The 23,910-nt window shown below is 46.4% G+C and overlaps 1 long non-coding RNA gene across 1 annotated transcript; it reads left to right on the top strand.

The window, feature by feature from the left end:
• The first annotated feature begins 1,211 nt into the window (after positions 1–1,211).
• LOC118524564 (uncharacterized) lies at positions 1,212–16,323 on the top strand. Its single transcript, XR_004911716.2, has 4 exons — positions 1,212–1,560; positions 3,534–4,179; positions 5,466–6,089; positions 15,149–16,323. It is a non-coding gene; the product is annotated as an uncharacterized LOC118524564 (long non-coding RNA).
• The last annotated feature ends 7,587 nt before the right edge of the window (positions 16,324–23,910 follow it).

Below are 23,910 nucleotides of genomic sequence, written 5' to 3'. Positions count from 1 at the left end.
TGGTGGGGTCTTTGGTTTTAATGCAGAGAATGGGGAACCCTCCTACAGTGTTGGTGGGAATGCAAGCTGGTGTAGCCACTCTAGAAAACAGTATGGAGGTTTCTCAAAAAGTTGAAAACAGAGCTGCCCTATGACCCAGCAATTGCACTACTGGGTATTTACCCCACAGATACAAATGTGATCTGAAGGGGCACCTGCACCCCAATATTTATAGCAGCAATGTCCACAATAGCCAAACTATGGAAAGAGCCCAGATGTCCATTGACAGATGAATGGATAAAGATGATGTTATATATATATATATATATATATATATATATATATATATATATATATATATATACACAATGGAATATTATGCAGCCATCAAAAAGAATGAAATCTTGCCATTTGCAAGGACGTGGATAGAACTGGAGGGTATTATGCTGAGCGAAATAAGTCAGTCAGAGAAAGACATGTATCATATGACCTCACTCATATGTGGAATTTAAGAAACAAAACAGGGTCATGAGGGAAGGGAAGGAAAAATAAAACAAGATTAAATCAGAGAGGGAAACAAATGGTAAGAGACTCTTAATCATAGGAAACAAATTGAGAGTTGCTGGAGGGGAGGGGGGATGGGGTAACTGGGTGATGAGCGTTAAGGAAGGCACGTGATGTAATGAGCATTGGGTGTTATATAAGACCGATGAATCGGGGTGCCTGGGTGGCTCAGTCGGTTAAGCATCTGCCTTTGGCTCAGGTCATGATCCCAGAGTCCCAGGATAGAGCCCCAAATCAGGCTCCCTGCTCAGTGGGGAGTCTGCTTCTCCCTCTGTCCCTCACCCTGCTCTTGTATTCTCCCTCAAATAAATAAATAAAATCTTTAAAAAAAAGCATTTTATTTTATTTTATTTTATTTTAAGATTTTATTTATTTATTTGACAGAGACACAGCGAGAGAGGGGACACAAGCAGGGGGAGTGGGAGAGGGAGAAGCAGGCTTCCTACTGAGCAGGGAGCCCGATGCGGGGCTCGATCCCAGGACCCTGGGATCATGACCTGAGCCGAAGGCAGACGCTTAACGACTGAGCCACCCAGGTGCCCCCAAAAAAAGCATTTTAATAAGACTGATGAAACACTGAACTCTACCTCTGAAACTAATAATATACTATATGTTAATTAATTGAATTTAAATTTAAAAAAGGAGTTTTCTAACAAAAGTATGCATAACCAATTTTCCATTCCTTCTGACCTCCTTTGGCTCACATTTTCCAGACTCTCGAATGATTCTAATTCTCCCTAGATTGGCGTTGCTGAGTGCTATTTTTAGAATTTGGATTATGAATGGATTGTTCTGGTTCTGCTCATGGCCAAATCACCTTTTTTCTCTCTACTGAATCATGACGAGGCATAACAACGTGGATTTATGTGACACCTGACACTTTTCAAATTGTCTCTCCTTGGCTTCTCATTCACCCCTGCAAGGTGGATACAATAGGGTTCGAGATGTCCATGTACCAACCAGGAAATGAGAGCCCTGATTTTCCAGGCACTTGGATGCCATGCCTGCACCAGACAGGTGGGCTCCCCACCACACACCGGGCATGTGCTTGCAAAACACATGGTCATAATGTGCCCAGCACTGCTGGCCCCTTGCAAAGGAGGGAGGGTGGGGAGAGGATCTCCTTCCTGGCTCCAGCAATGGCAAATACCACTCACTTTGAAAGCTTTTTATTAGTTTTGATCCTCAAGTAATATCCGTTCATTACTGGAAAGTCAGAAGGCTATTAAGAAAAAGATGGGGTGAAGAGAGGAATACCTATAATTTTACCATTTAACTTGGTGCATGTTCTTTCAAACTGTTTCGGCAAAGGGACACACAGAGATAGGTTTCCTCATGTAAATATACTTCAAATACACTCCACATGCTGATTTGAAGCATGCTTCATTTCCTTCACATGTGGTGGGAATTCTTCCATGCAACAATTTGAAATATTTTCAATGCGTGCATAGAATTCCATATATGACCATATCATCATTCCTTTACTCAATTCCTTTTTGTTGCACATTTGATCATTTCTTTAGATAAATTCCTAGAGCTGGAATTACTTGGGCAAAGACTCCAAATCACTTGTGATGTGTTGTCACAAAATAACCTTCCAGAGGCACACATTATGTGAATGCTCTCACGAGCCCTGGGCTGGATGACTGTCCTAATCTTGCCAACTTTACAAGGGTTTTTAAAAGGGTACCTAGCTTTAAGCGTATGATTAAATATTTTTAATACATTTATTCGATATTTTTCATTTTAGCAACATGCATATTCATATCTTTAATTTTTCTTTTCAGTGTTAGCTGGAAGTAGGGCAGGGGATGGGGGGCGTGGGAGCTTCGTGATTGCCCTAGACCAGTGTTTTTCAACATTTTGGATAGAGACCCATAATAGGAAGTATATTTTACATCAAAACCCAGTGGACACACACATATATGCCTGAAAAGTAAACTTTTACCAAACAATGACTACCTTTACTCTGATTTTTTTCAGATATTTTCTATTTATATTTTTTAAATGCTAGTCATACCATACTAAATTGATCCCATACTCTTGTGATGGATTGTGTCCTATAGATTGAAAAACATTGGCTTAGACCCAACATCATCAGCTGCCTGAACATACTGGCCCTGAACAAAGTCAGGATGTTGGCACATCCAGGATCTGATGAGTGCCCTCTTCCTGGCTTGCAGATGGCCGGCTTCTGGTATCCTGGCCTGGTGGAGAGCAGAGGGAGAGAAAGCGAGCTCGCTGCTGTCTCTGCCCATAAGGGAACTGTGCATTTCACATGCACTTTGACTGGGCTTGGGTGACCCAGGTAGCTGGGAAAGCATTACTTCTGGGTGTACCTGTGGGAGTGTTTCTGGAAGACATTAGTGTTGATTCAGTAGGCTGAGGATATTCGTGGGCGGGCATCACCTAATCCCTGCAGAGCCCACATGGAACAAAAAGGGGAAGGAAGTGTGAGTTCTCTCTGTCCTGGAGATTCCATGTCTGTTTTCTCTTACCCTCAGAGCCCGGAGCTCTTGGTTCTTGGGCCCTCAGCCTCCAGGGCTTAAAACCAGCAAGCTCCTCAGTCCTCCAGCCTCAGACTCAGACTGAATTATACCCTCGGCTCTCCTCATTCTCTGGCTTGGAGACTGGACTGCGGGCTTCCAGTCCTCCATTACCATGTGGGCCAAATCCCCTAGTAGATCTCCTCTTATCGGTAACTGGATCTCCTAATGGGCTCTCTTTCTGGAAAACCCTGACTAATCCAGGCACTAATCCCATTCACGAGGCTCCACCCTCATAACCTAATCACCTCCCACAGGCCCCACCTTGGGGGATAGGATTTTGACAGGTGAATTTGGGGGCGGTTATCCCTGGGCCAGAGTGCTCAGATGCCTAGCGGCCTTTCCTCCCAGGATTCGTGTCTTCAGCAACAGGCTGACCCCACTCAAGGGTACTCCACGGGTGCACTCAGGTCTCAATTGTTGGTCTGCATTCTTTTTCTCCAGTGGACTACATTTTCCTCATGTCTCTTCAAGTATGCAGTTGTTACCAATGTTCCCCCAAGGCTCTCTGAATTCATCATCTGGAGGTTTCACTAAGTGGCTTGGGACAGCCGTGTCCTGCAGAACAGGAGTCATCTGCGATGGGCCCACAGTGCACAGAGCACCTGATGAACCGGACCGGCCTCTGGGATACGGCGCTCAGTGCTTCCTTCCACCACTGTTGCCCCAAAAGGCTGACGACCCAGCAATTGGCTATGAAGTTACCCGCTTCCTGTCTAGACTGGACACAGAATTCCTTCCCCCAGAAGGGCTCTGCTCGGTTTTCTTGGTGTTCAGAAATAAAGCATCTTCGTTTTCACTGGGGATTCTTCCCCATCCCGTTGGAGTGGCGCCTCCCCAAGTCTGATCATGCCACATCCTGATACTGACGTTCATGAAAGTCCCAGCTCCTGTCAGTTGGGCGGGTCAGCCTCTCTGTCATAAAGTGATGACGGACGATGGCGGACAGGAGGCATCCCAGTCCCATGACGCGTTCGTGACTGGCTCACGCTTGTAGGCAGAGATTATCCAACCGGTTATCACAGATCCGCAGAAGGAACAGACATACCTCGCTTTATTGCACTTCGCTTTACTGTGCTTCACAGAGACTGTGAGTTGTTTGTTTTTTTTTTAAGATTTATTTATTTATTTAAGAAAGAGCAAACACAAGCAGGGGGAGGGGCAGAGAGAGAGCGAGAAGCAGACTCCCCGCTGAGCGGGGAGCCCAATGTGGGGCTCGATCCCAGGACTCCAAGATCAGGACTGGAGCCAAAGGTAGACGCTTAACCAACTGGGCCATCCAGGTGCTCCTGTGTTTTTTTATTTTGTTTTGTTTTTAACAAATTGAAGGTTTGTGGCAATCCTGCCTCTAGCAAGCCTATCAACACCATTTTCCAAGAGCATTTGCTCACTTTGTGTGTCTGTGTCACATTTTGGTAATCATCACAATATTTCAGACTTTTTTTTTTCTTTGAGTCCTTGTTGGAAAATGGTGATCGGTAAAAGGTTAAGGAACACTGAGACAAAAATCTCCCCTCTCTGGTAAAGCTGGGCTCCCTGGGCCTTGTAGCTGAGAGAAATGATCACGATGTGATGGACCTAATATCTTCTAGACTGTGTTCTCATCAATCACCGTGTTTAATGGCTGAAGTGGGTTTAATAATACTCACCTCTCAGCGAAGGAAAACATGCCCTGAGAAGGTTAGATAACATGCCCTGGGTGACACCTGTGGTTGGTGATGGAGACGGAACGCACCCAAATGCAGGTCTCTGACCCGCAGCTTTGGGGGTGTCCCACCACACCCCCAAGGAGAGCACCCTACTGCCACAGCAAATTAAATCGCTGTCATGTCCTAATTAAAATGGCATTAATTAGCTGTCACTTTAACACAGATGACCCGATAGTGATGTCTTTCCTCCACTTGGCAAAAGTCCTTTTACTTCCAACTAATTAATTAGGCATCAAGATAATCCCCCCTAGCAAGCTGCTGACCCGATTTGAAAAGCTGAGGCTGTATCTCAGTGTGGAAATAGGACCCCAACTGGGAGTTAGAGTCTTCTCTCCATGAACTCCTGAACTCCGTCTAGACTCACAAAGGCAGCCTCCCAGAGCCCTGGGTTTCATCCTGGAAGAGGCCATTTTCCCTCTCTGCTGTTTTGATCAAATGATAAGCTTCTAGTTTTAAAGTGCCATTTACAACTCCTGAGAGCCCACATGCCGTGCTCCCTTAAGCTGTTCCTGGAGGTGGAGGCCCCGAGGGGCTATGACAGGCAGGACTGGTTTGTGTTAATGGGTTCTTGTGACCTCACCTGGACTCTACTAAAAGTCCTGTAGGTGCTTGAGGTCATTCACGCCGCACAGACCATTTTTGAGCTAGGTCCCTCTACTCCCAGCAGGTAAGACCCAAACTCACAGAGAAGCAGCGAGTGCAAAGGAACGCAGTAAGGGGCAGAAGCAGGATTCCAACCTGGACAGTCTGCCTTCCGACGCCCCTGGGAACCACAAGGCCGCCCCGCTCCATCTGCAGCCTTCCTGCGGCCCCGGGGCCGTGGGTGCCCGCTGGAGGGCGGTGTTGTCCCCAGCGTGGATGGGGCCAGCGAGCCATGCGGGGTCTGAGCATCGTACTTTCCTTTCCGGTGGGCCCCTCCGGATGGCATGGACGTCAGCCGGTTCGACCCTCCCGGCAAAGAGGACTGGCTTCTCTCGGGCTCACAATTGAGTCTGTGGTCCGCAGAGGCCAGGTGAGCCCCTGAGATCACTCAGCAGCTGTGGAAATGAGAATCGAACCCCATTTGCTGCCGCCAAAGACCGTGCCCTTGAAGCTGAATGAAGAACGACGGCAGGAAACGATCCGGCCAGGACGGGTGCCAATCACGAAGGACAGTCCAGCAGCCTGTCACCTGCTGATGAGACTCCCAGGAGAAACCGGGCTCAGACAGGAGTCAGAGGTTCCTGAGTGAAAACCCCAGTAATGCCAAGGCTTTTGTTTCTCAAGCCTCGGGGTCCAAGACACACGACAGGTGAATATGCCTTCCTTTTTTTTTTTTTTTCCACTTTTTACTTTTGTTTTTTTTTTAATATGCCTTCCTTATGGGAGATGAGATGTCGTTGTTTCCATGAAAAATCAGTACTCACCTTGACTAGGGTGCTTCCTTCTGGGGCAGGAGTGTGGAATTCAGCCAGTTCCATCCAGCAGGGAGACTGAACCTGCTTCAGAGGGACCCACCCAGGAGAGCAGGGCACCCAGCAAAGCCAGGCTACACATTCGGAGGGCGAGGGGGGGAGGGAAGAAAGCATCTCATGAACAAGGAGGGCGGAATTGCTCGTGGGGCTGGAGCATTGGAAGAGGTGATGAGAAGAGAGCCTGGGCACAGATGGGGGCCCTCCAGGGAGGCACCCCTCCCCCAGAAGCACTCCCGCATGAGGCATGGCAGTGGTGGGGTTACGGGAATGAAGGCGGAAGTCCCCACCGCAGCCCCAGCAGCACCCCCGCCCCCCCACCATGGGCCCCATGACGTTCCCGGAGAAGCAGTGGGAGTAGCAAGCCCGAGGGTCCCAGGAAAGGGGCAGCCACCTTGCGGGAGAATGGGGGGACCCCAGAGAGTCCCCACCCCTGTGCCAGAGTAGAGCCCCTGTGCCCCAGGCCTACTACTCCCCTTCCCACCCTCCGAGGGGTGAGAGGCACACATCCAAAAGATCAAACCAAAGGAGGCCCAGGAGCTCTTTAGACTCCTCTCCAGAGCTCTGGTCCCCCCAAGGTAGGAGGTAGGGGTGGTGCAGGACGCCCAGGCACAAGGGGGCCCAAGAGGGAGAGGGCCACGGGGTCCAGAGCGCAGGGGGTGGAGTCACAGGGAATTTGGAGCACAAGGAAAGCCCAGGGGGTTGGGAGGCGCAGAAGGTGGGGTCAGGGGAGTCCTGGGCCCAGCGCATTGGGCTGGAGGGCCCAGGGCCCAGCAGGGTTCAGCAGCCAGGTTCTCCTCTCCCAGCACCACTTAAAAAGAGAAGCTCCACTTTCATCTGTGAATCTGTGGCAGCTCTGCCCTGGGGGCTGCTCCCGGAGGGACCCCCTCCCGGATGCCCTGCCATCTCCTCACCATCCAGCCCACTCAAAGGACGGCACCCAGCACAGCTAAGGCCCGTGTCTGTTCTGATGGGCGGGAGCCTCTGCCTTTGGATTGTGAAATATTTTACGTATTACCTTTGGTACGGAGTGGAATTCTCCCTGACAAAAAGGTTCTCCTGCTTTAAAACAATTGAAAACCATACTATCCCACCAAACCACCTCTTTCTACGCCCAAGATCCTAACTGGGGCCCACAGATGGTTTTGACGCAAGAGTATTTTCAGTTGGGCCCATCAAAAGGTGCTTTAAAAATCTGAAAATTTTGCGTATGAATATCATTTCTGGTTTTTTGGGGTTTTTTTTTTAAGATTTTATTTTTTTATTTATTTGACAGAGACACAGCGAAAGAGGGAACACAAGCAGGGGGAGTGGGAGAGGGAGAAGCAGGCTTCCCGCTGAGCGGGGAGCCCAATGCGGGGCTCAATCCCAGGATCCTGGGATCATGACCTGAGCTGAAAGGCAGACGCTTTAACGACTGAGCCACCCAGGCGCCCCACATTTCTGGTTTTTCACTTGCTCTAGTCCCATCCTCCACTCGCCCGCTCAGCAGCAGTCTTGAAAAATAAATCCACATTTCCAGTACTGGCTGGAGCAAAAGGGAGCTGGAATTCTCCCAAAATGTCATTCTCAAAGACTTGTCATTCTTTGACCTGACTGCAGGTTCCCTAGAAGACCCACTCTAAAGCCTTTTTTTTTTTTTTAAGTGGGTTCCACGCTGGGTGTGGAATCCAACACAGGGCTTAAACTCACGACCCTGAGATCCAGATCCGAGCCGCAATCAAGAGTGACTCGGCTGACTGAGCCACCCAGGCACCCCAAAAGGCTTGTCTTTATTTAAATGGACTCAAAGTCCACCCAGTATAAAAGTCTCTCCCTGTATTAGGCTGGCCGTAATAAAAATATATAAGTATTGGCAGAGATGTGGAGAAAATCGGACCCCTCACGCATTGCTGGTGGGAATGAAAATACAGTGCAGGAGCTAGGGGAAAACAGTCCAGCAGATCCCCCAAAACATTAAACACAGCGGTACCAAATGATGCAGCCACTCTCTTGTCCATCTACTCAAGAGAAACAGAACATAGGTCTGCATAAAAGCCCGGACATGGATTTTTCATAGCAGCATTATTCATAATAGCCAAAACTTGGAAACAACCCAATGTCCATGCACATGAAATGGCTAGACAAAATCCCATCTGATGGAATGTTATTGAGCCACAGAAAGGAATGAAGCCCACGGCATGGAGCAATGAACCTTAAAAACATGATGCTAAGGGAAAGAAGCCAGACCCAAAGACCACATAATGTAGGATTCCATTTCTAGGAAGTGTCCAGAATGGGCTAATCCAGAGAGACAGAAAGTCGATGAGTGGTTGCCAGGGCTGGACTGAGGGGGAACGGGGAGTGGCTGCTAATGGGTATGGAGTTTCTTTCTGGAGTGATGAAACATTTCTGAAATTAGATAGTGGGGATGGTTGTACGACTTTGGGACTGGAATAAAAAACCACTGAATTTTACACTTCTAAATAGTGAATTTTATGGTATGTGAAAAATCTTAATAAAAACAAATTTAATCAATTAGCAAATGTCTAAGGAGGACACTGCTAAGATTTGTGCTGTATTTTACACCAAATGTCAGCTCCAAATCGTACTTTGGATGCTGGCCTTCTATACCTGACATGTCTTCTGACCTTTTGTGACAGAGAGCCAAGACTGTGGTTAGTGACTCTGGATCTGATCAGAGAGAAAGTAAGGGCAGAGTCTGGTTTTAAAGCATTTTAGGAGGGGGCTTGCTGGCTGGCTGGCCGTGTCAGCTTTCTGTCTGCATACCTACTGACTCTGTACTTGGGCCTAGAGGAGTTAGTAAGGGAACACTTGCAAAGTCTAAGCCTAAAAGTCAATGAAGAAATAATGGAAATTGTCAAGTTACAAGAAAAAAGCATGAAGTGTGAAAAATACTTGAAAAGTGTATGATAGCTAGGATATTGCTAAGCAAATCAATAAGAAAAAAGATAAATGGCCCATTGAAAGAGAAAAAAGGCACATGAAAAATTGATTCTTGAACAATAAATACAGCCAATAAATATAAAAACATGCAATCTCTCAAGTAACTTAAAAATTACAAATTGAAACAATAACATGAAGCCATTTTTAGCTTGCAGACTACAAAGAACCGTGACATTAGTGTGGATGAGGGTTGTGACCACTTTCCTGCATTTTTGGTGGGGACTATTAGAATGAATTTTCTTGAAGGCTATAACAAAGGTATCAAAAGAATTAAAAGATACAGAAACTAATTCTGTATATGTAGGCATCAGAAATAATTATTCAAGTTCTAGAATCAGATAAACCTAAGTGTGTAGCCTTGACCATTTACTAGCTGTTTATCCACAGGCAAGTTATTTACTATCTCCAAACATCAGTTACTTTATCTGTAAAATGGGATTAATTATAATACCTGCTTCCTAAGGTTCTCTGAGACTTCTTTAATCCAGACATTTGTGAAGCACTCAGCTCAGTCATTGGCTCTTACTAAGCATTCAACAAATATTCACTATTTTATTATCATTAAGAATTTATTCGAAGAACATGTGATGTTCATCACAGTGTTATTTATACTGACACAAGTTAAGATGATGTCTGAGAATGTGGAGTGTTTAAATAAATTGTAGTTTATCTACATAATGGATTTCCATGCAGATATCATAAAATGCAATAAAATCTTCATTGACATAGAAAAATGTTTATAGCATATTGCTAGGTGAAGAAAAACAGGCTAAAACACTATAACATGAAACTGTTTATATAAAAAGTGTTTACAGAGACTGCAAGTACGTGAGTCAAACTGTTGAGTGATCATGTATGTGTGATCAGACTCTAAGTGATTTCTTTCCCTTATGTGATTTTTAAAAAATAGGCCTTATTTTTTTTCTATTCATATACCTGCCTTTTACTTATTTTTATTTTTTTCAAGTATAATTAATATACACTATTATCATTTCAGGCATAAATATCATGATTCTATACACTACTCAGTGCGCATGACAATAAATGTGCTCTTTAATCCCCATCACCTATTTGCCCCATCTCCCCACCCACCTCTCCCATGGCAACCACCAATTTGTTCTCAGTATTTAAGAGTCTGGTTTTTTGTTTGTCTTTTTCCTTGTTCACTTGTTTTGTTTCTTAAATTCGCCTTATGAGCGAAATCCTATGGTATTTGTCTTTCTCTGACTGACTTATTTCACTTAGCTTAATACCCTCTAGGTCCATCCATGTTGCTGCAAATGGCAAGATTTCATTCTTTTTATGGCTGAGTAATATTCCATTGTATATATACCACATCTTCTTTATCCATTCATCGATGGATGGACACTTGGGCTGCTTCCATATCTTGGCTATTGTAAATAATGCTGCAAAAAACATAGGGGTGCATATATATATTTTTGAATTAGTGTTTTCGTTTTCTTTGGGTAAATACCTAGTGGTGGAATTATTGGATCATATGGTAGTTCTATTTTTAGTTTTTTGAGGAACCTCCATACTGTTTTCCACAGTGTCTGCACCAGCTTGCATTTCCACCAAAATAGGCCTTTTTAAAAAAAAGATTGATTTATTTATTTATTTTAGAGATAGAGAGCACAGAAACAGGGGGAGGAGCAGAGGGAGAGGGACAAGAAGATTCTGTGCTGAGCACCAGAGCCCAACACGGGGCTGGATCCCAGGACCCTGAGATCATGACCTGAGCTGAAATCAAGTCAGGTGCTTAACCGACTGAGCCACCCAGGCACCCCAGGCCTTATTTTTTTTAATGACAAGTTTTAGGTTCACATCAAAATTGTGTGGAAAGTACAGAGTTCCCATATATCCCCTTGTCCCCCATAACCTCCTCCCCCAATATCAACATTCCCCACAGAATGGTACATTTGTTATGATCAATGATTCTACACTGACACATCATTATCACCCAGAGTCTATCATCTACAGGAGGGTTCACTCTTAGTGTTGTACATTCTATGGGTTTAAACAAATATATAATGACACGTATCCACCATTATAGTATCATACAGAATAGGTTAAATGCCCCAAAAATCCTCTGTGCTCATTCTGTTCACCTCTCCCTCCAACCCGTGGCAACCATTGATCTTTTTTACTATCTTTGTAATTTTGTATTTTCCGGAATGTCATCTAAGAATCATGCAGTGTGTCGTCTTTTCAGATTGGCTTCTTTTACTTAGTAATATGCACTTTAGTTTCCTCCATGTCTTTTCATGGCCTGATAGCTCTTTTCCCATTAGCACAGAACAATATCCCACTGTCTGGGTGTACCGCGGGTTTAATCCATTCGCCTCCTGAAGGACATCTGGCTGCTTCCATGTTTTGGCAATTATAAATAAAGCTGCTATAAACATCCGGGTGCAGGATTTTGTGTGGACATAAGTTTATATGATTTGTTTTGTAACAGCTTTATTGAGATATAATTCCTATAGCATAGCATAGTATTTTCAAGCTCCATCCATGTGGTGACATGTCTCAGTACTTCATTTCTTATTATTGCTGAATAATGTCCACTGTATGGATAGACCACATTTTCTTTTTCTCTTCATCATTAGATGGGCCTTTGGGGTACTTTCTCTTTATTGGCCATTATGACTAATTCTGCTAAGAACACTCATGTACGAGCTCTTGTGTAGACACACGTGGGCCAGCGCCTACGCCCCAGAGTTGCTGAAGTTAATGCACACCAGCCAATCCCAAGTCTGCTGGTCCAGAAGCACATTCCTTTCCTGGAAACTAGGAGAAAGACTCTTGTCCGCATTTCCCCTTGCTCCTTCTACCTCTCTACTGACCCAGGTACTTCCCTGTGCTGAGCCTCCTGTTTCTGGGGCTCCGTTCAGGACAACACACATCTTCCTTCATGACAGTCACTTCCAGGCCTGCATGTCTTGCCATCCCCGACTGAAACAAATCCCAGTTACTCTTTTTTTTTTTTTTTTTTTTAAGATTTTATTCATTTTTTCATGAGAGACAAAGAGAGAGAGAGAGGCAGAGGGAGAAGCAGGCTCCCAAGGAGCAGAGAGCCCGACGCAGAACTCGATCCCAGGACCCTGGGATCATGACCTGAGCCGAAGGCAGACGCTTAACCATCTGAGCCACCCAGGCGCCCCCCAGTTACTCTTTAAACACTCCCAGAGACCCAGCCTAGAGCCCCTCCCTCCTCAACAGGCTTCAGGGGATTCTGTAAGCACCTAATTCCCTGTACGAAGTCTCTCTTTTGCCTAGAAATGGCTAGAGGGTTCTTGTTTCCTGCAGTTAATCCTGAAGGTAAAGCCACCGACCCCAGACAGCACGGCCGGCCAGGAACAAAGCGCCACACCCCCTGCCTCGAGCAGGAAGGCTGACTCTATTTACCCTGGTGTTGTCACTATCTACAGTCTCAGAGATGTCCCCTGCTGAAAGCACGTCCCCACTACAGAACGTTGCCCTGGCCAGTCTGTGACCTTGGCAGCCCAGCCTCCAGGGGAAGCCGATGCCTGAGCAAGGGTTTGGTAAATCCCCTGAAGTCTAGACCATTTCCCCACAGCAACCTGAGCTCCAGGTTAGGTTTCAGTCCTTGGGAGAAGAGGAATCTGAGATTTCCGTGAAGCTGAACTGAAGGTTCCTTTTACCGAAAAGCCCAAGGGATGGCGGGGAATCCAAGGTGACTTCCTGCTGCCCCCCACAGTCTGCTGGAGAGGCGCTCTGTCTCCGGAGGAAGCTCAAGGGCGTCAGATATTTCTACCTGTGTGTTTCCTGTGGATTCTCAGGTCTGGGCTCCTTGAGGCAACTTCCCACATTAAAGGTGGATCCTAGAGCTTGTTCTGGTCATTTTCAGGTAGTAAAAAGATTCCAGTCCAACCTAAGCGAGAACTTTCTTTTTCTTTTTTTTTTCATCTCACCCCCCATTCAAACCAGTGCCTCTCCCCCCCAGCCCAGGCAGAAGAACAGCGGGAACGGGGTATGGGGTGTCCTTCAGCTCATCTTTTTCCTTTCCTCTCCCCCATATGCCTTGCTGTTCGGCTTCTCTGGAATTGGGGGGAAAAGGGTGAGCAGGAGGGGCAGAAGGTGGGAAGACAAGCCAGTCCTGTTGGACTCCTGTTGGAATATCTGACCACTGGTACCTGCTGGGGCAGATGCCCAATGGTTGGTCCTTATGTTAATTTCCTAGGGCTGTCATGACAAATTACCATAATCTGGGTGGCTTAAGTCAACAGAAATGTATTCTCTCACAGTTCTGGAGGCTAGAGATCCAAAATCAAGGTTTGGGCAAAGCCATGTTCCCTCTGAAGTCTCTAGGGGAGGATCCTTCCTTGCCTTTTCCAGCTTCTGGTGGCTTCAGCGTCCCTTGGCTTGTGGCCACATTGCTCCAGTCCCTGCCTCTGTCTTTATATGCCCTGTTCCTCTCTGTGTCTGTGTCCAAATGTCCCTCTTCCTATAAGGACACTGGTCACAGTGGATGAAATGCCCACCCTATTCTAGTATGACCTCACCTTAACTAATTACATTAGCCACAACCTCATTTCCAAGTAAGGTCATGTTCACAGGTCCTGGGGGTTTAGGACTTCATTATATCTATTGGAGGGACACAGTTCAACCCATAACGGCCCTCTTTCTCCTCTCTTTTAGGGTGCACTTTTGTGGGTTGAGAGATATCCCACCTGCTCACTCCCACCACTGTCACCACCTGGGCCCCCTGGCATGTGAGATATCTTCCTTGTCTGACTTCTCAGAGCTCCTTTCCATTTCTATTTTTTTTTAAAGATTTTATTTATTTATTTTGACAGAGAGAGAGAAACAATGAGAGAGGGAACACAAGCAGGGGGAGTGGGAGAGGGAGAAGCAGGCTTCCCACTGAGCAGAGAGCCCGACGTGGGGTTCGATCTCAAGACCCTGGGATCGTGACCTGAGCTGAAGGCAGATGCTTAACGACTGAGCCACCCAGGTGCCCCTCCTTTCCATTTCTTTACCTCCTGCCCTACGGTTCACCATGGAGGTTCCCTGGCTCAGCAAGCAGCCCCCTAGGGCAAGGTTTTCCCCAGGGTGGCTCTGCTCTGGTTCCTTCCTTGGCACTCCCTTGGCCACAAGAAGACTCCCACGATTCTGGCCCCACCGGCCTCTGGGAATGCAAGATGCTCACTTTGCTGCCTTCGCTCCTTTTTGTGCGTGCAGGACAGCTCCAGGAAAGGGCGTGCCACTTGTCACCGCACTGTGCTCTGGTCTTGCGGTGGCCCCCGGCCTGCCCCCCAGCAGCTCAGGAGACATTGAGTGCCAAGTCCAAGGGCGCCAGACTGGCCTGCCTGCGCCCCTCACCTCAGCCACGGTTTCTCTTCCGGCCCCCTCCCCCTTTAGGGATGAGGAGCTCCTCAGGAGAGGAAGAGAAACACCATAACATTCCCCACATCTGTGAATTTGCTTTAAAAGACCGTCTTTGATCAATCTCTGAACTGCTCACGCAGGAGGCGTGTGGGGGAACCAGAGTCACAAGTTTTTGCAGTTTTGGGCATTCCTGTGGGGCTCTGTTTACCACCTCCTTTCAGAACATGTGAGAGCCCACTGCTTTCGACTGGGGGGACTCAGGAACTCTCTGCGGGCAAGAGGAGTCCTAGTTAGCATCCTGGAAGATGGATGCAGGGCCTCGTTCCGGGTACTCAGTAAGTGACAGTCTTAAAAGTCCAAATTCCCCCGTCTACCGTCCTAACCCTCTACCGTTTCTTTTCTTGCTACTGAGCAGACATTTGCAGCCACAGAGGCTTCCAAAAGAGCTGGACTCCTCCAATGCATGCTCTGTGAAACACAAGCTACCGGGTGTTCACTCTGCTCAAGTTACCCTCTTGCCTCCCAGGCCCCTGGACAGGGGCAGGTGGGAATCTGGGCATGTGCGAGTGCCGTGCACTGACCACGTCCCCTCTCGTGTCCGCAGGTCCTGCAAGAGGGCAACTCCGACCACTTTATTTTGAAGAGAACACCCCCCCAACCCGGACAATCTCTGCCCCTTTGCCCTTCTCAAGTGCGCTTCAGAGAAGTTCTCTCTACTGGAAATTATAATAAATCGTAGCTTGTTTCCCTCTCCCCCGTGAAGCTGGGCCCCGTCTGCCACACTTCCTGCCACACCCAGGGTTTAGAACAGAGTCTGTCACGTGGTAGGTATAGCGGGTTGAATGGAGCACCCCTCCTCGACCCCCCCAAAAAAGTTATGTCCACCAGAACCTATGTGTGTGACCTTATTTGGGGAAAAGGCCTTTGCAGATATAATTAAGCTAAGGATCTTGGGATGAGATGATCCTGGATTAAGATGGGCCCTAAAAAAACCAGGGCAAGTGTCTTACAAGAGAAGGGGAGGAGACACAGGCGAGAAGGTCACATCAAGACAGAGGCAGAGCTTAGAGCCATGCAGCCACAAGCCAAGGACACCTGGAGCCAGCAGAACCTGGAAGAGGCAGGGAAGGATTCTCCCCAGGATTCTTCAGAGGGAGCACAGCCTTGTCACCACCTTGATTTTGGACTTCTTGCCTCCAGAACTGTACAAGAATACATTTCCATTACTTTAAGACACCAAGTTTGTGGTAATTTGTTATGGTAGCCCTGGGAAACTATGACAGTAGGCATTCAGTAAATGTTTGCTGAATGAACGCATGCATGCGGCCCCAGCACCCGGCCCCTTTCTCTGAGATCCTGGAGAGCCCACTGCATTGAGGGGTCGCCCCTAAAGGAGTAGGTACCGGAACATCATATGTAAGTCCCAGCTCTGCGGCTACATGTCAGGTCCCTGTTGTGGCCTCGGCCTCCCCAGTTGGAAGAGATGGTCTCCCAGGTCCCTGGGTTTTCTAGGATCCAACAGGAGCACGGCAAAGACCAAGAAGATTCTCTGCAAGCAGCTCTCTCCAAGCAACCCTGCTTGCCCTGGGTCTGAGGCCCCAGCTGGCAATGGGAATCCCTCCAGAGCAGGGCCCAGGCTGTGTGCCCAGCAGCAGAACTGCTGTGTGTCTGCATCCGTCCACCCTCGGGGCCCTGTGCTCACCTTAGTGATCATCGCTCTCCCAGGGCCCCCCGCTGCTGATGGGACCAGCTGGCGGTACGGCTGAGGGTAAAATTGTCCCCTGGCTAGGAGACAAATCCTGCGCTTCACAGAGGACTTTTACCTCTAGGTCAGGGTGGGGGAAGCCAGCTCAGGGCTAAAGGCTTGTTTCCACTTAGCGGACGCTGGATGCCCCCTGGTATTGCCACGTCTCCTAGGAAGACTAGCCAGCCTCCCCAACATAGAAAAAGGAGACTATTTTTGGAAACTTGTAAAGATCTACAGAAATGTATCCACAAACTGCCTCTGTGCTCTCCTGACAACATCCAAGGCTGGCCAAGGCTGGGTTCATTTCAGCAGGCTTATCTGGGCTTTAAAAAATTCACAACCTCAAATATTTATGCTGAATTTCAGCTGACCTCAATCTCCCGGCCTTTCCAAGGACTGAGTCTTCCTGGCAGCTGCAGCCGGTTGCAGTGATTCCTGCCCCTGGCCGCTGGGTGAAGCCAAAAGGACACGGGACTGGGTCACGGGATGTGGCGCCTTGGAATGACCTGTGTGACTTTGGGGAAGTTCCTCGATCTGTCTGGGCCTTGGCTGACTCATTTGGGAAACAGAGATCACAGCATCAGCCATGCTTACCTCAGGAGTCATCAAGAGGATCTAGGCAGCTGGGGACTTGAGAAGGGCTTGCCAAGAAAGGGCTTGGGGCACCCGGAGAAATGGATGGGAAATCTGGGGGGAGGCTTTAACCTTGCCCAGAGAAAGGTGTCGCCTTTGCCTCTAGCTTCTGGGAGGTAACCACCGAGCCCTTGGAATGTTCTGCTGGATAAGAGAGTCTTTATTTCCCTGGGGGCTCTTGAGCCATCCTAGAGAGTCTACAATAACCGTGTGAACTCTGGTGGGGCTTTGGGCCGCACGGTATCAGTTCATCCTCCAGGGGGGCTGGATATGAGAGTTAGCCTTGTGGGCAGGGCGGTCAGCTGTGTCTACAAGGCTAACGACCATAAAAACTCTGGACGCCAAGGCTTGGGTGAGTGCCCCTGGTTGTCAAGACTCAGCATAGTATTGTCACACACGGTTGCTGGGAGAAGTAAGGGCTGCCCAAAACTCCACTGGGAAATGCCATGGAACTTGCTTCTGGAACTTGCTTGCTTCTGGAACTCTCCCAGGCCCTCCTCTCTGCTCCTCTTAGTGCTGATTTTCATCTGTGAGCTTTCACGGTCGAAAAGCAAAAATGGGAGTATGACAGCTTTGCTGAACCTGAGGGTGGTCTTGGGGACCCCCCTGAACTTACACGTTGGAGAAGGAGCAACATAAAGGGGGGGATCAGTGACAGAGAATGCAGGAGAAGCTCCCAAGGGAAGGTGGGATAGGACACTAGCCCTGGTTCCTGCTGGACACTCACCGCTGCTCCTTCTGGACCCTCACCTCTGCCCCGGCCTCTTGATTCTGACCACCCCAGGGAAGTGTTTCTTGGGATCCTGCATGCTTATGAGTGATGCAAAAAAACCCCTTGAAATCTTGGGAGGAAGCCTCTGATTAGCTGAGTTTGGATCACATGCCTGTTCCCTGGTGTCCCGGGGTCTGGGAAAAGGTTTTCACGGTGGAGGGGCCATGCCTCCCACCTGGACCGATACAATGGGGAATCCCTCCATCCCTCAAATAGGAAGGGTGATCTAATGCTGAGCAGCCAAAAAAGCTATCCACTCCAAATGACTTGGATGGATCAGAGCATCTCGAAAATTCTCTCTGAAATTAAAGAAGGAGACTGCTTGGAAGCAGGCCAGCTTCATGGGTGTGCAATGTGTGCGGTCCCACAGCGCCTCACACTTGTTTCAATGCTCTGCTCTCACCATCTTGAAATTCTTCATTGTTTTCAAATAGGGACCCACATTTTGATTTTGCACCAGGCCCTGCAAATTATGTTGCCTGTCCTGCCCAGAAGGCACGGAGCATCATACAAATGTAAGGGCTGGCTATAACCTTTGTTTTCCTAGCAAATGGTCCAATCCATCAAAGTTATTTTCACAGCTGCCTCTTATGTTTTCAGTATTTGTTTTGACTTCGACTTAGTGAAACCACCATCTGTCCCACTTGTAACAGGCCCTGAGCAACACCCTCTGTGGGCACCAAAGCTTCCCAAACAGCAGACCTCCTCACTTGCCCTGCTGCCGCCAGCCCCACCTGCCTAAGTCCTTGGTATGTCCACTTCATTTCTCCTTCCCTCCAGACCTGCTCCTCCTTGGACCTTGGTCATCCTACACTGCCCTGGTTTGCCCTTTCTCAGGCTGCTGCTGCTTTGTCTCTTCCATTGACGGCGTCTGCTCTACTTCCTCTCAGTCCTTCAACCCTGGATCATTCAGGGTGAGTTCCCTCTGGAGTCTGCCCTCCTCTCTAGATTCACCAGTTTCCTCTCATGCCTTCAAACAGAACGCCCTTGGAAGCCCAGAGGCTTCCAAGATGGCTGCTCTGCTGGCTGATGGGCATCACCAGATGGATATCATCAGCTCAGACCACATCCTCCTCCCCGCTCTTGTCCTCCTGATTCTGCCCATATCAACATCAGCCTTCCAGCATAGCTCATCTCAAGTTCTTTCCTGCTTCCACATTGTTACCATACCTAAGGCATATCCATCAGTGACATAGTTCCTATAATTATTTCCCATAGGATGGGAAGGTGTGCAGAATCTCTGGGTAGGGGACTGGGCTGGAAAGGTATGCTAAGTTAGCAAAAGCTCCCTAGAGCTTCTGCTAAGTGCCCCAAATAGGGCATGGCTCTCCAATTCCAACTCCAATCTTCCAGTTTAGATGCAGTGTCTAGGACTTGATAGCCATCTGTGTATGTTGTGATATTTGTTCAGCTGTTGTAACAATGGTCAAAATAACAATGACTAAATCAGGAGAGAAGTTTATGGCTCTCTCAGAAGAAAACAGTCTGCATGGATGCAAAGCAAATCTGGTAGAGCCATTCTGTAATGGTTAAGGACCTAAGCTCCTTCTGTCTTGTTGTTCCACATCCGTAATATATAGCCTCCACCCCATGGTCCAAAATGTCTTCTGAACTCTAGCAAACATTTCTGCATTCTAGCCAGCAGGAGAGGGAAAGAGGAAGAAGGGCATGTCTTTAAGGACAATTTCTAGATGTTAGACGTGACATTCTGTCTCCTTTGATTGGCTAGATGTCCGAACTACAAGAGACAGTTTTTGTTTCACACAGTTATGACCCCGCTAAAGATGGGGATGTTCTTTCTAAGGAAGTTAGTGTTCACAGACAAGAAGCATCTCTACAGCAGTAACACAAACAAAAGTCTTATGTGGAACTTTCAAGAAAGCTCATTGCAAGGAAGAGAGTGTACTCTTCTGTTTCTTCTATTGTCCCTTGTTCTGGCCTCTGAGAAGGCCACCCCTAGATTCCATTTACATAAGAAAGAGATAAACATCTGTCTTGCTTAAACCACTGTCAATTAATGGTTTAGTCATATGTGGGAAAGCTAATCCTAAGGCCTAAATGATACAGATGTGAAATGAGTCCCAGATATGGCAGGTGAACTCCAGATGATTTCCCCATCTTTCTGTGGATGAGTTTACACAGCATCAAAAGTGCTGGGGGATCTGTGTAAGAGAATTAAAAAGAGAAGTAGGATTTTGCAAAACAAATCAGATTCAAGATTTAGGGTGCAGAGGGGGGTCCTGGGGACCTGAAAATAGTTTGGAAGTTAATATTTGAGATTCATTCTAACCCAGTTAATATGCACTTTGAGATGGGAAAAGCTCAGAATGTACATGTAAAAAGAAGAACTACTTACAAACCATAGACATTATTGTCAATGGGATCATAACTACAGCCCGATGAGACTTGGTGACCTTGGGATAATGAATGTGTGTGTGTATTTGTGTGTGTGTGTTCAAGTGTGTGCATTTTGGAGGCACCCTGATTATGTGTTTGGCTAGATTTTATATTGGCAAATGGTAAAATCGGTCTTTGGTCCAAGTTAAGGCCAAAGCTGAATATTACAATCATGGTAGAATAAAGTCAGGCAATAAAAAATAAATCTGGTATTTTATCCAAAATACATTGATTTCACATTTTTGTTATTAAAACAACTTAGTAATCAATTTTAAAGCTTGAAATGATAGTATAGGAACCATGTACCATCATCCCCAGCTGCTATTTGGCTCCTAAATCACTATCCTGCACATTTGTTATACCAAATAGATGCTCACTTTGAACTATTGGGACAGGAAGATACGTTAGGCCAACTCTGTCATGATAAATATGGCTGATGGCGATGTTGCCAACAAATTATCAGGCTTTCCTCAAACTCTGAGAGTAGTGATTAAAATAAAGATTTATCATCTTTTCACCTACTTGACTTGAGAATTTGGTTTATGATGCTTCTGCAATCTCACAGAAGCAATCTCACAAACTAAAGCTTTGGGCACTCAAAGAAGATACTTCCTCACAAATTTGATAACTTAGGTGAAATAGACTAATTCCTTGAAAGAGATATCAAAACTCCCATAGGAAAACAGATAACCTCCATAGCCTTATATCTATTAAAGAAATTGAACTGGTAATTAAAGCTCTTACAGAAAAAGGAAACACTAGACTTTCACTGGTGAGTTCTGTCAAACATTTAAAGAAAAAATAATACCAATTCCCTGCATTTTTTTTTTTTTTTTTTTTTCAGAAAATAGCTGACAGAATACCTCCCTACTCACTTTAAGAGAGCGGAATTACCCTAGTACCAAAGACAGTTAAAACATTACAATAAATGAAAACGGTGAACCAATAATCTCTCATGAATATGGATGCAAAAATCCTTAACCAAATAATGGCAAATGGAACCCAGCAATATATGACAAGGATAATACATTACAACCAAGTGTAATTCAGGAATCAGGAATGCAAGCCTGATTCAACCTTTATAAATCAATCAATGTAATTTTTAACAGACTGAAGGAAAAAAAACATAAATGTCATGACGATAACTCTCAAACATCTAGGGATAGAAGGGAACATCTTTAACACCATAAGGGAATATGCAAAAAACCCAACATCATATTTGATGGTGGGAAACTGAACTGTTTCCCCCTAAGACTGGAAACAAGACAAAGAAGTTCTTGTTCACCATCCCTATTCAACATCGTACCCGAATTTCCACCTGGTGCAATATGACAAGAAAAGAAATTAAAGGCATACAGATCAGAACCAAAGAAAGAAGATATTTCATGAATATTTGCAGAAATGCCCTTCAGGTTACTGCCCTTTCTTGCATTTTTTATTTCTTACATTTCAGGGTGTACTTATGGCTCTCCATTATCCTTTCAGAAAAATTTGTTCTCAGATTTTGGATCTAGAAATGTGGTAACGGACCAATATCATTTGCTTTCAAAAGAATAAAATCACACCTGAGGATCCAGCACATCTCTGTTTTCTTTGCATGCACACAAATTTCAGCCTTTTCTTGGTGTAGAAGAATAAAATAAGTCTTTAAATCAGCTCAGAGATGCCAGATATGACAAAGGGGTAGACTTGGCTAGTTAGCCTCCCAAATGGCAAGGCCAAGTCTAGTCTTATATGTGAGCAAACACTGAGACCAAAGTCAAACTTCTGTGAACACTTAGTGTTTACCCAGGTATTACCAAGTTGCTCAACCAATGAGAAACCCTTCCCTTAAATAGCCAGGGTTAGGGCCAGGCCTCAAATCATCCACTTAGCAAGAAATACAGGGTTTTAGTAGGTTGCCTCCGGGAGGTCCCAGAGGGAGACAAGCATGTTTCAAAATCTGTCCTGCATGTTACTTGTCACTTCAACAACAACCTCTGCACATCTTACTCGTCCCCTGGCGATAGCCTCTTACTATTTTATAACTGCTGTTTTCCCAAGCATGGCTCCTTCCTCCCTAATCTCCAGACCCCAGCTGAGACCAGGTTCGGATAGTTAATAAATTATTCCTGTAGGTAACATTCTGAAAAAGTAATAAAAACAGAAAAGAAAACACTTAAACGGGATACAAAATATTATGGCTCCCTAAATCCAGAGGCCAAGTCCCCTAAGGGATCCTACCTCTTACCAACTTGGTGTCTGAAACAGGAGGACAGCCTTTGCCAGTTCTCCCTGCTAGTTCCTGGGATCTTCAGTCTTAAACCCAAAAGGAAGGATCAAATGTAATCTCAAAAAAAATGCAACTCTGCCTTCAAGGGACACATCTGCCTATGGCACTTTACAACCAGTGGTCTGCAACAACATGCTCAGAATTTCTTCAGAGGTTCTGCCCTTTTCTGTTGGATGACAAGAGACTTATTACAGGGTCTTTGCAAAATCAGTGTGCAGTCTCTGGCAAAAGATAAAGTTTTCCCTAGAGCAATAAGAAGGCTTCAGCTTTCAGGTAAAAATAGTGGTCTGTCCCCACCTCTATGTATTGAAGTTTCAAAAATATCAAGTCCAATCTCAGAGCATCTTATTACAGATATAGATCATGGTAGACGTTCCTGGTGGCCTCCTCAGCATCCTTGCTCCCCTCCTTCCTTCTCACTATCTGTTTAAGCTCTATGTTGGGTTTTCTGGCATATGTAGTCAAACTCATTCTTGACTGCTGTGTGTGTGTGTGTGTGTGTGTGTGTGTTTAGCAAAATTGTGATCAAACAAATTTCTGTTTCTGGAGAGTGTGATGAATTGGATCTTTCTGCCATGAGGCTACCCCTCTCAGGATGCCCAGTCCACAGGGAGCCAAACTGACCAGATGCCATCTCATCTCCTAACTAGAACAGACTCAACATTACCAGTGACATTCTCTGAGCCACACAGCAGGGCCAACAAATATTTGTGTTTGGAAATATATGAATGAAATATTTCTTGCCATCAGGGTCCATATAATCTAGTGGAGGAGGTCATAATTAGCATTTATGAGCTGCAAGGTCAAATATGAGCTATAATTACAGGGACCACATTTTCAGGATCAAACCCTGCAACAAGAATTCTAAGAAAGCAGGCTTCTCTGATTTTTAAATATGTTTAAATGGAAATTTTACCACAGTATCTGAATCTAAACGCAGCCGACTGCTTTTCACAACCTCTATGCCTCCCACCTGATGGGAGCCACGTCATCCTAAGCCTAGCAGTGACTGCCTCTACCCTGGTTCTCGTGGTTTCCCTTCTCACTCTCCTCAAGTGGTGCCGAGGGTTATACGTGGCCAGTGGGCAACAGAAACACTGTCCTCTGGAGTCCCAATCCAGTGTCACGGGATGGGAGCCTTGGGTAGCTAGTGCTCAGGTAGTCTGGTACTTGAAGGAAGAAGCCAGCAACACAATTTGAGCCACTGGATTCAGCTGTGCTGGGGTTTGCACCGATTCTATCTACATCCTTGTGTCAACAACCTTCCCTTCATGCCGAAACTCCTTTGGAGCCAAGTTTCTGTCACTGGCAAATACAAGGGTTCTGGCAAACATTAATTTTTCTAAGTTTCAGTTTCCTCTTCTGCAAAATCAGCTGCCTCTTGGCCTGTTGTGAGGATCGGATGGACTACTATTGCCTCGTGGCTTTGCAAGTATGAAGCCCAATATCCATTGTCGTGTGCCCTCCAAAAGCACTTATCAGCTAGGATGCTTTTGGTTGCAAGAGGTTGAGCATGCAATTAAAATTAATTTAAGCAACGACGAC

The sequence above is a fragment of the Halichoerus grypus genome, chromosome 3 (assembly GCF_964656455.1).
Source record: "Halichoerus grypus chromosome 3, mHalGry1.hap1.1, whole genome shotgun sequence".
Taxonomy (NCBI): Eukaryota; Metazoa; Chordata; class Mammalia; order Carnivora; family Phocidae; genus Halichoerus; species Halichoerus grypus.
Note: the sequence above shows the minus strand (reverse complement) of the source record. Positions and strands in the feature narration are given on the sequence as shown.